This window comes from Bidens hawaiensis, unplaced genomic scaffold (assembly GCF_021521415.1).
Source record: "Bidens hawaiensis isolate Kalapana, Puna unplaced genomic scaffold, B.hawaiensis_p1.1 tig00008515_1, whole genome shotgun sequence".
Classification (NCBI taxonomy): Eukaryota; Viridiplantae; Streptophyta; class Magnoliopsida; order Asterales; family Asteraceae; genus Bidens; species Bidens hawaiensis.
The window spans coordinates 461,599-474,659 of NW_027491608.1; the positions used below are offsets into that span (position 1 = coordinate 461,599).

Here is a 13,061-nt window from a genome sequence, read left to right on the forward strand (position 1 = left end):
TAATAAGAGCCAGGACATTCTCTTTTAGGGTTGGTTGGTTTCTTCACATGGACAATTGTGTGTTGCATTGTCCAGAGTAACAAGCATATACAACATAAAATTGTTAATATTGAATATAAAACGGGTTATTTACAATGAGATTTTTTCAACTTAGTAAATTGTAAATTCAAAACATCTTCATGTACTACTTATTATTCACCTTTACTATGTCTTTTTTATTTGTATCATATTTTAAATAAATTGTAATTTACTCTTTTCTTTAATGACCAGTAAAAAAAACTTTTACTAAAACACTAACAAGGTGTTAGAATCGTCAAATACCAACACCAACAACCAACTACAAGGCTTTAATAGCCCAAGGCTATTGACAAACATAAAGCTACACCAATCTTTACAAGACAACCCATACGTTTGGACTGATTTATAATCCAAGTCATCTCGCATTTATAAACAAGTAATATTATAAACATAAAAATTTTCGCAAACACGACGCCCAAAAACAGTACACAGTAAAACTGTGTTCTCTAAGTCTTAATTGTGCTGTATTTATAATAATAAAACCCTAGGTCGATAGATACACAAGTGTGGCGTTAAAGCTTCGTATTCGTCTGCAACCAATTCATCTTATCCGATCCATTACACACAGCAGCAGGAGGTAGATTATTATTATTATTATTATTACTCTGCTTTACTTCAGCTTTGCTGTATAGCATTGTTCTTAATTAATTCACCTTAGTTTTGATTAAATTTTTAGGGTTTTTGGTACTACAGCTTTTAATTTGTTATTTTAGTATGTTTTGATTTGATTTGAAGTTGTATGCAACTATAACTATTACATGGATTTAGGTTATTTCTTTACTTATTTGAAAGTTACAGTTGCTTAATGATTTAATCATTTTTTTTGGTGAAACTGACTACAAGTTAGTAGCAGCTCTTATTGTCTTAGTTTTCTATTTGAACACCTAATAATTTTATAATAACATTAGTTGAGTGTCAGTTAATTGCTTATTTAGATTTTGAAGGCAATTGGTTTGCATGTGAAATTATTTGAAACTTGGGATGCAAGACAAGGTGCCGTGGAGAACAAGTAGGAATAATAATATAGAAAGAGTCAGTAATAGTATAGAATTCGGTTTGGGTCACGAAGTGGTTGCTTAGCAAGGTTAGGAGTAGCATAAGTTATAAATAATAGGGTCTTTGTAAGGTTTGTGTGTGGTTTTCAATTAAAGCGCTTGTCTGTTTGTATGTGTTGCTCGATTCAATTAGTTTTCAACATATATGATTTGTATTAATCTTGTCAGGTTATTGTAAAAGTTTGTTTTTCCGTTTTTCTTTGGGTTAGTTTATGTATATCTGATCATGGTACAATTATATTATCTTGCTGTATAGTCTTTTACTTTGATCATCACTTCTTTATAAAACTTTGTAATGTATCTTTTATTCTACAGTTTCTGTTACATTAGCAACGAGATGGCAGATACCGACGGTGGTAGGAGCTTCAAGAGGCGGGACCAGCTTCTAGAAATGGAACACGAGGTAAGAAAATGGTGGGACGAAAGTCACGTTTTCAATGCCGAAGCTCACGCTCAATTTGCGAAAGAAGGCGAAAAGTTTTTTGGCACATTCCCGTTTCCATATATGAATGGGTATTTGCACTTAGGTCATGCATTTTCACTCTCAAAGCTTGAATATGCTGCTGCTTATCACAGATTGAGGGGCGCTAACGTCCTCTTACCCTTTGGATTCCACTGTACTGGAATGCCAATTAAGGCATCTGCTGATAAACTTAGAAGAGAGATTGAAAAATTTGGTAATCCACCTGTTTTTCCGTCCGTTGAAGCCGTGGTGGTTAATGAACCTGAACTTGAACCTGAATCGAAACCTAATGGCGGAAATAACCCTGAGAAGTTTAAGGGGAAAAAGTCGAAAGTGGCGTCAAAGACAGGTCGGGAGACTTATCAGTGGGAGATAATGCGCGGGTACGGTTTATCTGATGCTGAAATTGCTACGTTTCAAGATCCCGTTCAATGGTTGCGGTTTTTTCCTCCTTTGGCGGTTGAAGAACTTAAAGCTTTCGGTTTGGGTGCTGATTGGAGGCGGTCGTTTATCACAACCGACATCAACCCATTTTTTGATAAGTTTGTGAGGTGGCAGATGAGGAAGTTGAAATCAAAAAACAAGTTATTAAAGATTTAAGATACACAATTTATTCACCTTTAGATGGTCAGCCTTGTGCGGACCATGATCGGGCGTCGGGTGAAGGTGTTATACCTCAAGAATATACACTCATTAAGATGGAGGTGGTCCCACCATTCCCGCCAAAATTTGCACATTTAGAAGGTAAGAAAGTTTATTTGTCGGCTGCGACTTTGAGGCCCGAAACTATGTATGGGCAGACAAATTCATGGGTGTTGCCAGACGGCAAATATGGGGCATTTGAGATTAATGAAACTGAAGTTTTTATCTTAACCGAGCGCGCGGCTCGCAATCTTGCCTATCAGAATCTTTCCAGGGTGCCTGAAAAGGCTACATGCTTAGTTGAGTTGACTGGTCAAGATCTTATTGGGTTACCTTGTCGATCACCGCTTTCATTCAATGATATTATTTACTGTCTTCCAATGCTCTCAGTTCTTACTGATAAGGGTACTGGGATTGTTACAAGCGTTCCCAGTGACTCACCTGATGATTACATGGCGTTGCAGGTAATATATTTTGGCTGTTATTAATTTTAGGTAGGGTGTGTATGGGATGGTGTTGGCCCAAAACTGTAATCATAACCGAACTTTCAGTTGATTAATCGGGTTTACATGTTGATTTGGTTTGGTTATGGCATTGTTCAATGGCTGCGAACTAGAATGTGTCATGAAATGTTTGGGACTGACTATAATAGCCCAAAAACAATGTAACCGGGCCTGAAAGTTTGGACTAAATTTTTTTAATCACTTAATACATTGTTATTAGACATTTGGGCTTCAATAATTTGAGTTTTACCATTTAACATTTGTATATATTACATAGCCTTCAAAAAAAATCTTACAAATCATCGGTTATATCGGCTCAGTTAAGTCGGTTAATTCTTTTGAACTTGGAATCATTGATTCTTTTGGCTCTACAAATCATGAAATTATTTTCATTAAATTAGATTAGTTCACTAATTTTTTTATTACATTTTTGTAACTTTTAAGATCAACTTATTGAATTGCAGGATTTGAAAGCAAAAGCTCCTTTTAGGGCTAAATTTGGTGTAAAAGACGAGTGGGTATTACCCTTTGAGGTCATCCCAATAATCAGCCACCCTGAGTTCGGTGACAAATCTGCTGAAAAAATATGCAACGACATGAAAATCAAGAGCCAAAACGAGAGAGAAAACTCGATGCTGCTAAAAAGGTAATTTACAAAGGTGGTTTCTATGAAGGAACCATGGTTGCTGGTGAATATGCTGGCATGCGCGTTCAAGAGGCTAAAACCCTAATCAGACAGAAGCTTCTAGAACTCAACCAAGCTGTCGTGTACAGCGAACCAGAGAAGAAAGTAATGTCACGATCTGGTGACGAGTGTGTCGTTGCGTTAACTGACCAATGGTATATAACTTATGGTGAAGAAACCTGGCTAGAAAAGGCAAAGGAGTGTTTAGCTAGCATGAATTTATACTCTGACGAGACCCGGCACGGGTTCGAACACACGCTGAGCTGGCTGAACCAATGGGCATGTTCTAGAAGCTTTGGTCTCGGGACCCGCATACCATGGGATGAGCAGTTTTTGGTGGAGTCTTTATCCGATTCCACTATCTACATGGCGTATTATACAGTCTGTCATCTGTTACAGAAAGGGGATTTATTCGGTGCGGACACTTCTACCGTAAAACCCGAACAGCTTACCGACGAAGTTTGGGATTATTTATTTCTTTCTGACTTGGAACCTAAATCTTCAGATATTGATATAACTCTACTTAAAAAGATGAAACAGGAGTTTCAGTATTGGTATCCTCTTGACCTCCGTGTGTCCGGTAAGGATTTAATACAAAACCATCTTACATTTAGTATTTATAACCACACTGCAATTTTCCCCAAAGAACATTGGCCTCGTGGGTTCAGATGTAACGGTCACATTATGTTGAATTCTGAGAAAATGTCGAAGTCAACCGGGAATTTCAGGACTTTGAAACAAGCAATTGAGGAGTTTTCAGCAGATGCCACTAGATTCTCTCTTGCTGATGCTGGAGACGGTATGGACGATGCAAATTTTGTGTTTGAAACCACAAACGCTGCTATTTTACGTCTCACGAAGGAGAGAGTGTGGATGGAGGAGATTCTTGCTGCCGAGTCATCCTTAAGAACAGACCCGCCTTCTACTTATGCTGACCGTGTATTTGCTAATGAGATCAACTTTGCCATAAAGATGACTGAGAAGAATTACAATGAGTACATGTTTCGTGAAGCTCTTAAATCCGGGTTTTATGATTTGCAAGCTGCCAGAGATGAGTATAGGTTTTCGTGTGGCTCTAGTGGCATGAACCGTGATCTTGTGTGGCGGTTTATGGATATTCAGACACGGCTTATTGCCCCGATTTTCCCTCATTATTCTGAATATGTTTGGAGGAAACTTTTAAAGAAAGACGGGTTTGTTATTAAAGCTGGATGGCCTGAAGCTGAAAACCCTGACCTCACCCTTCAAAAGGCTAACAGATACTTGCAGGACTCTATTATCAATTTCAGGTATACCTTAATTGCTCTAAATATTTTCAAGTTAAAAGTCGTTTTAGTCCCCTGTGGTTTGACCCAAAATACTCTTTTAGTCCATTAGTTTAAATTCGTTTTCTTTGGTCTCAACAGTTTCATTTCTTTATCAATTAAGGTGCAACAAACTAGCCCCATTCAAATTTATGTCAAACTTTTTATAAAAAGACTAAAATATCCTTGGATTATGTGTTACTTAGTCAAATATTTGGGACCCTCTTGAAAATAAAGTATATTAATACCATAGGTAGAATCTATTAGGCAGAATGTACATGTTTCTATAAAAAATAATAAAATCTTGCAATTTTGTCTAGTTTTTTTTTTTTTTTTTTACTTTTTAGGCCCAACACATTGTTGCCTATTTAATAAGACGAAAGAATATGAACAAATTGTTTTGTTCATTTAGTTAAACAAACAAAGCATGAACACATGTCTTGTTCATTTACATTCATTAATATGTATTTAAATTTTTTACGGGTCTAGTTTTTAGTAACTTTTTAGGCCCGACACATTGTTCACATTTACTTTTAATTGGTTTTACCTCAGTTATGCTCGTTCGTTTAAGTTCATGAACCATTCATTTACTGTTATCAAACAAGCTTAAACGAGCATGAAAAAGAAAATCTTGTTCATTTAATTTTTCGTGTTCGATCGTTTGTTTGTTCACAAGCCTAATTTTTTGTAATACTTGTGTTTCGTCATTTGTGTCTGCTTGATGCGTAGTTTTATAAAGTTGGTGTTTGGTGATAAATCATTTTCAGGAAGCTTCTTTCGAAGCAGGCTTCAGGTGGTTCAAAGAAAGGTAACAACAAACCTAGTACTCCGAGCAAACCAACAATAGGGCATATATTTGTGAATGAACAATATGATGGATGGAAACGAGAGTGTCTGAACATCTTACGTGACAAGTTTGACGAGCAAAACCGTAAATTTGCACCGGACCAAGAGATAATGCAAGCATTGCAGCAGAGTGCAGTGGGCCAGGAAGGAAACTTTAAGCAGACACAGAAACTCTGTATGCCATTTCTGAGATTTAAGAAGGATGAGGTGATGACACTTGGCGTCCAAGCATTGGATCTAAAGCTGCCATTTGGAGAAATCAAAGTTCTTCAAGAGAATTTGGAGTTGATTAAGAGACAGATTGGTCTTGAACATGTTGAGATTTTGTCGGCTACTGATTCACATGCTGTTGCTAAGGCTGGCCGGCATGCTTCGTTGTTAAAGCAAAATCCACCATCACCGGGATCTCCTACCTCTATCTTTTTGACTAAGGATGGTATTTGAATCAGTGAACTGTATGCACTTTTTTCATTTTTGATTATTTATATATATTTAGTTTTTTATATATATTTAGTGTCATTTATTTTTCATTTTTGTTTCTTTATATATATTTAGTTTTTTATATATATTTAGTGTCATTTATTTTTCATTTTTGATTCTTTTATTTAGATTTAGCTTGAAGGTCTCGGATTAAGAGGACAAAAAAGAGTGTTGAACCTGCTGTGACTCAGGTACTTGCCCACATGCCTACTTCTGTTTATTGCAAATTGCGCTATTCTTTTGCTTATGTTCATCTGCTTTATTTTGGTTTTAAGATTTTATATTGCTTTTATTTCTCTTTGTAAAATATAGAGTTATCGTTTTTGTTTAGTTAAACGTTAGAGAGCGGGATGCATTTTTATTTAACCCAGCCATGTTTGACGGTCAGAGAAGTTGACTTATCATTTTTTCTATGTGCAGATAGTAAAGGTATAGAATGGAGGGCGATATGCAGTTAGTTATTTGGTTTTTGGTCTTTTACAAACTTGATTCTCATCGGGCGGATGTTGGGAAGGAACACTTTTTTTTATTGAGTTGGTGGAACAATGAAATGTTTATCGTTTTTGGAAGTGATTCAACTGAAATGACATGTTATGTTTTTATAAGCCAGTGATTTTGTATTTTCTTGGTCATGTTTAATAGAACTTGGATATTTTTTTGCTTTTGTTAACTATGTATGTGGTCAATCGTTTTACGTTTTATCACGAGTCGTAAACATGCTTTTCTATTGTGTGATGAAAGACCGGTGTGGTCCAGACTCCAGACTGGTCGCTCTTTCAAGGTTTGATGTTTGTTAGTCTATTGATTTTATTTGCGATTCAAGCAGTCAATGCTCGTGTGTTTTGATAACGCAGGTATGCAGTTAGTTTCGTTTAAAATGTTAGCTGATCAACTTATTAATGAGCAAACTGCACACATGTATTTACGAAATAACTGTATAAGTTTAATTACTACACATCAATAGTTTTTAGTGAGAAATATGTTTTTATAAGTTGCTCTTTGCACTTTAAGAACGTGCTTGTTTGAACTTTTTAAATGTCTACTATTTGTTTATTATTACAAATCGTTGTCTTTCAATTCCTTTTCATTTTTCCTTCTTAAAATATTCTCTTGAATTTGAGGTTCTTCGGTAAACTCCAATATAGAAGTCATCAAAATATGACACGTACCACGTTTTATAATCATGTACTAAATGTTTTGTAATTGCATATCAAGTACCATATTGTATAAGCACTTACAAATTATATAAGTTTTTATACAATTTATGTGTATACTTAACAACATACAAAATGTAAATAATATATCATGAAATACATTTCCCATTTAGTTTTTTATATAATTAATTTTTCCAAAAATTTAGCTCAAATGTCTTTAAAGCGATCATTACTTTTCTCCCTTCTTTTTTTTCACCTAATATATAAATTTGTTTCCCACTTCTCTTTTTTTCATTTATAAATCTTCATTAATAACTATTTAATTCTTTATTCAACCTATATAGTATGAGTTTCTAGCCTAAAAAAACTAACATATGCACACATTTCAAAACAATATATTTCTGATTTTATCAATTTGCTTCCTAATTATATGCTGGGTGAGCATTATAAAAGATAACCTAAAAAAATAGTAATTAATTACAATCATTTCTTTAGAAAAAGGAGAAGTAAAAAAATTTTAATCAAAGAACATAATATGAATGTGTACAATTTTATCACGTGCCATCCAAGCTTTAGTTTTAACTCAACTGACAACATTGGAGAGTGTAAGCAAAATTTGGGCTGTATGTCACAAGGTCTCAAGTTTAAATCCGGTCATGACAGGATTTTACCGTAACGGACCTCGAGCGACGGGTTTTCCCCAAAACAGATAATAATAGGCTTGAACTAGCTACCCAGTCCTGTATGCGATTTCGAGTGTATATACTCATTGTTTGTTGAAAAACAAAGGAAAGAAAACAAATAGGATTATTATATTATAGTTTAAATAATTAATATAATTGGTAGTAAAAGTAAAACAAGGGTTTTGTGTTGTTTGTGGTATCGGACTCGTGAGATGGAAATTAAATAAACCCCTGACTAGATTATGATTAGATTCAAGTCCGCTCCTTAGACTCATACGTGTCGTCTGTCTTGTTCTCTAACCGCTTTCTTTCCTTCTGTTCTACTTCAATTTCTTTTCTTTTCTGGAATTAATTATGGACGGAGGAGCAAACTATAATCCTCGGACAGTTGAAGAAGTGTTTAGGGATTTCAAAGGCCGCCGTGCCGGACTTATCAAAGCTCTCACCATCGGTCACTTGCTTACTTGCTCACTTACTCTTAATGTTTTATTAATTAGGTTTTGAATTGTGTTTAATTTTGTTATTTTGTTTGTTTGTTGCAGATGTTGAAGAGTTTTTTCAGCACTGTGATCCTGGTTAGGGTTCTTTCTTGTGTTATTTCTGCATGCATTCAAATTGTTTAATTATTAATTTATTATACTTTTTGAGGCTAATGTTGGTATGGATTGTTTAATTAACTTGATGAACTCCTGAATTGTTGCTGGTCTGTAATTGTGAGTGTGTGTAGGACTATTGGGGAATATAATTTTTTTTACTTATTATTATTATTATTATTATTTTTATTATTATTATTATTATTTTTTTTTTTATTATTATTTTTGTTTCTATAATTTTGTTAATGTAAGTGAGTGATGAAGTTTGGCAGCTTAGAGCCTTAGATGTGTAGATTAGTGATGTAATTCTTTTAAAGCTTAAATTTTTTTCGTATTCTGACAAATTTAGTAACGCTTATACGTTTATCAAGCACAATTTTGTAGATATGTAGTGTTATTATTAAGTTTCTTTAAAGGTTAGTTATTGTATAATCTACAGTAGCTACCTTCAAGTTATAGCTTTTGCTTAGAATAGGGGGCAAGTCTTTGAAATCGTATTTCGCTCATAGTTACGTGTGGTCGCCTGTTATGAAACGTGGAAAGATATTGGATCAATTGGAGTGTTTATAAGTTTGTTGACTTACATTATTACATACACACTTCTTAGATAGACAGTTTCGGTAACTAGATTTCCATAGATTCTTAGTTTTGAAGGGTACAGTTTAGCAGCTATATATGGCTTTTCAGAAAAATATCTGTATTCCAAGGTTTTTTAATACTTGTTATACGTTTTTCAAGCACAGTCATGTAAATATGTAGTGTTCTTAAGTTTTTTTAAGGTTAATAATTAATTATTGTGTAATCTTTAGTAACTACTTCAAGTTATAGCATTTGCTTGGAAATCAATAGGGGGCAAGTCTTTGAAATCATATTTCACTCATGGTTACACATGTCGCCTTTTATGGAACCTTGAAAGAGTTTGGATTTGAAGCGTTGTTAAATCTTTACCTTTATGTTGTTTTAAAGAAGTGATTGGGGTGTTTGTAAGTTTGATGGCTTCCATAGACTCTTTCTTTTAAGGGAGATAGTTTCAGTAACTAGATTTCTGTAGATTCATAGTTTGAATGATGCAGTTTTGCTAAATATGCTTGAAAGATGCTCAATTAGGTATTGGTTTATGAAGAGAAATTAACTGTGTTTTCCTTAGTTAAAAAGGGGAGATACCCGAAAACTAAACAAGTTGAAGTTCATAGATACATAATTCTCTCCTAGTACACTACAGAATATGATAAAAGTTTAGTAAGTGTTATGATAATAATTACTATGGATATTGAAGCAATTCTATCATTTTATCTAATTTTATAAAGTGCTTTTTCGTTTCAGTTTTGTCTGTCTTGATTCTTTGCTTCGATGCCTCTTATTGAGTGTTTATCTGTAGTTATTAATTGCCGGTTTTTATGTAGCTGGGTGACATTATGCTTGTTTACTTTTGTGACTTTTGAATAATGTTTTATCCACATTAAACATATTATTACATGATCTGAGCTTCTTTTACACCCACGTTATTTCCATTACACCCTCTTCCAGAAGTCATTCTCGACTTCGATACGTATCCGCACTTGCTGCTTTATAAATACCATATGCTCTTTACACTTTCACCAGCTATTCTATTACTGTTTATGTTATTTGACTATTTGCACTTAAACAGTGTCCTTGTGAATTGTTATGCACAGGGAAAACTTGCATTTTATGGTTATATATAGTTTTGAAGTGAAAAAAGGTGAATTGTTATAAGAACCACTAATAATGGTCGATCATTCACTGCTGTATAAATTGTCATATTGTTGCCATTATTTACTTAACAAACTCAGTTTACGTTTTCCGATTAATGTCTTATATGGCAAAAAGGCGTTAGCAACTTAGCATTGCTTTTGATGTGCACAACTTAATGTTTATTTTACTGCTAATACGAAAAGAGTGCATCTGTGTGTGTACAGAAAAGGAGAATTTGTGTCTCTATGGGTTTCCAAATGAGCATTGGGAAGTGAATTTGCCTGCTGAAGAGGTACCTCCTGAATTGCCAGAACCTGCACTTGGAATCAATTTTGCAAGAGACGGAATGCAAGAAAAAGACTGGTTATCTTTAGTTGCTGTTCATAGTGATGCTTGGTTGCTTACAGTCTCCTTCTATTTTGGTGCTCGATTCGGTTTTGACAAATCAGACAGGTAAATAAATCACAAGTTTTAATTCAAACCAATCCCAGTTATTAAGATAAAAGACCGTCTTTTTCATCCCATGTTACAGAAAACGACTTTTCAATATGATAAACGACCTCCCGACAATATACGAAGTTGTAAACGGTAATACAAAGAACAACCCAAAGGACAAATCATCAGTTTCCAATCACAGCACAACCAAATCCAAATCAAAGGTATTAAACCGATCAATTTATCCCATTTTATGTTCTCTCATTAATAATAACAGTTTCATTTTCCGTTTAGCCACCACCGCCAGAAGAAGGCTTAGATGATGAAGATGAAGGTGAAGAAGATGATGATGATGATGATGATGATGATGATGAGCATGGTGAAACTTTATGCGGGTCGTGTGGGGAGAATTATGCATCGAATGAATTCTGGATATGCTGTGATATATGTGAGAAGTGGTTTCATGGCAAATGTGTTAAAATCACACCAGCAAGAGCAGAGCATATTAAGCAGTACAAGTGTCCGTCTTGTAGCAATAAGAGAGCTCGACCTTGATGATTACTGTGTCGATATAGTACGTGTTGTTTACTTTTTAAGTTTTAACTGGTTTGTGAAAAGTGATGTGGGTTGGTTAAGTCTGTTTATGCGTGAATTTGATTTCGGTTAGTGTATAATTAATTAGTGAGCAGATCATGTTTGTTTGATTCAACTTAAGTATTTCATATTTTACTACATTTTTGTTAGTGCGTTAACTAACAAAAGCTTGCATTATTAACATTTATCGTCTCTTCCATATGGTAAGTGCCACTTAGTAGTGTATTCGGAGTCACAAATCGAACCTAGGTGGAACGAGGCCATGGTGATCTTCACCAAGTGGGTTGGTATGTGTTTGAAAAGAAACAAATGGGGTAAAGACAAGGTTAAAGTGTATTTTGGTCTAAAATGAGAGACAAGTTTTTGCCATCGTTGTAATGCTAACCGTTGTGGGCTATGAGCGGGGGAGTTAGCCGGTCCTAATCAGCAAGAGGTGGGGGTGTTAACCATCACACCAGACGGTTAACAAGGTGTTTTGGGGGCGGTAATGAGTTAATGCTGGAAGGGGTGGAGGGGCTGGCGTTATGGATGGTGGAGGCGCCCATGGCGTTATTCCACAATGCTATGCCTAAGAATTAAGTCATTAACTAAACGAACACACAATGTTGAACTCCGACAGAAGATTAATAAAAGTTTTTTAAATTCATGCAAAGAGATGGTACTGGGACATGACAAGGGAACATGCCTGGTTACGAGAATAACTCCTTGGCTTAAACAAAGAAAATGTTACAAGCAACAAGAAAATGGTCAGCCACCGCGTCACTTCAACCTTGTGATACCAAATGAGTATAGTTTTTCCAAGTCTTCGAATTATTATGTATATTAATTGGTAGATTCCTTTTGTGATGACATATTACTATTCATCTTTGTTGCCTTGTTGGTACATTTATTGCATGCCGTACAAGCTTCTCATGCATGATATTAACTTATCATCTCTTGGTCTTCAATAGTAACCAGCGTTTTGATATTCTCTTAATATTACTATTCATATTTTTACAAAAATTTAAGCATTTGGTAGAACATTGTAATGTATTTTCTCTTTGTTCACATGTAGGAGTTTGATAAAAGTTACCAACAATATTGTTACACTTTTACCCCTCAAATTTTATATCTCATGATGTAAAGTTTACCTATAGATTTTTTATGGCACAATCTCATTTCTTTGTTTTTTCCCCTCTAATAACTTTATAAATTTTGATGTTTTATTAAATTCATAATATGTCGGTGTGACAAACTTATAATTATCTATGTTTTGATGTAAAACTCATTCAAAACAGAGATGTGTCGTCGTAATGTGCAAGTCATCGAGGCGCACATACAAACCCTCAAAGCTGCTTCAAGGTTTCGATTTTGCAAAAGTTATTTTTTTTCTCTTACAACTTTAAGAACGACATAATATTCGAATTTTCATTGCGACATCTTTATTTTTATCAACGTTTCAATATAAATGATGTTAACTTTTTTCAACGTTTGATGCGCCACAAAGTTGTGGACCCGCAGCAAAACGCAGGTCCTAAATACTCGTTAACAATTAAGTGCAACCCGGGGAAAAAGAGAATAAAGGAGCACATATGTTTTATTTTAAAGGCACCTTTATTTAAACACTCAATCATGGATGTTGATAATGGTATTAAGAGTCTTATGGATACACTTTTCTCAACAAGGGGGTATGATGTAGAGTTGTAGACTCGGTTTCAGCCGCAAATTAATATACCCTAAAAAAATTATACTTATTTCACTTTCTTTTAACCTTATTTAGTAATGGTTCTTCTATAGATATTTGGTGGTATTATATATGTGAAGAGGGATGTACCCGCCTCAACAACGGGCGAG

At 34.7% G+C, this 13,061-nt stretch overlaps 2 pseudogenes across 2 annotated transcripts; both read left to right on the top strand.

The window, feature by feature from the left end:
* Positions 1 to 508: 508 nt before the first annotated feature.
* Positions 509 to 6,769, top strand: LOC143529263 (leucine--tRNA ligase, cytoplasmic-like; annotated as a pseudogene). The gene is made up of 6 exons (XR_013134624.1): positions 509 to 655; positions 1,449 to 2,702; positions 3,206 to 4,715; positions 5,498 to 6,012; positions 6,186 to 6,247; positions 6,477 to 6,769. The product of XR_013134624.1 is annotated as a leucine--tRNA ligase, cytoplasmic-like (transcript).
* Positions 6,770 to 8,245: 1,476 nt separating this feature from the next.
* On the top strand, positions 8,246 to 11,411 carry LOC143529198 (PHD finger protein ALFIN-LIKE 4-like; annotated as a pseudogene). The gene is made up of 4 exons (XR_013134612.1): positions 8,246 to 8,344; positions 8,436 to 8,468; positions 10,424 to 10,652; positions 10,732 to 11,411. The product of XR_013134612.1 is annotated as a PHD finger protein ALFIN-LIKE 4-like (transcript).
* Positions 11,412 to 13,061: the final 1,650 nt, after the last annotated feature.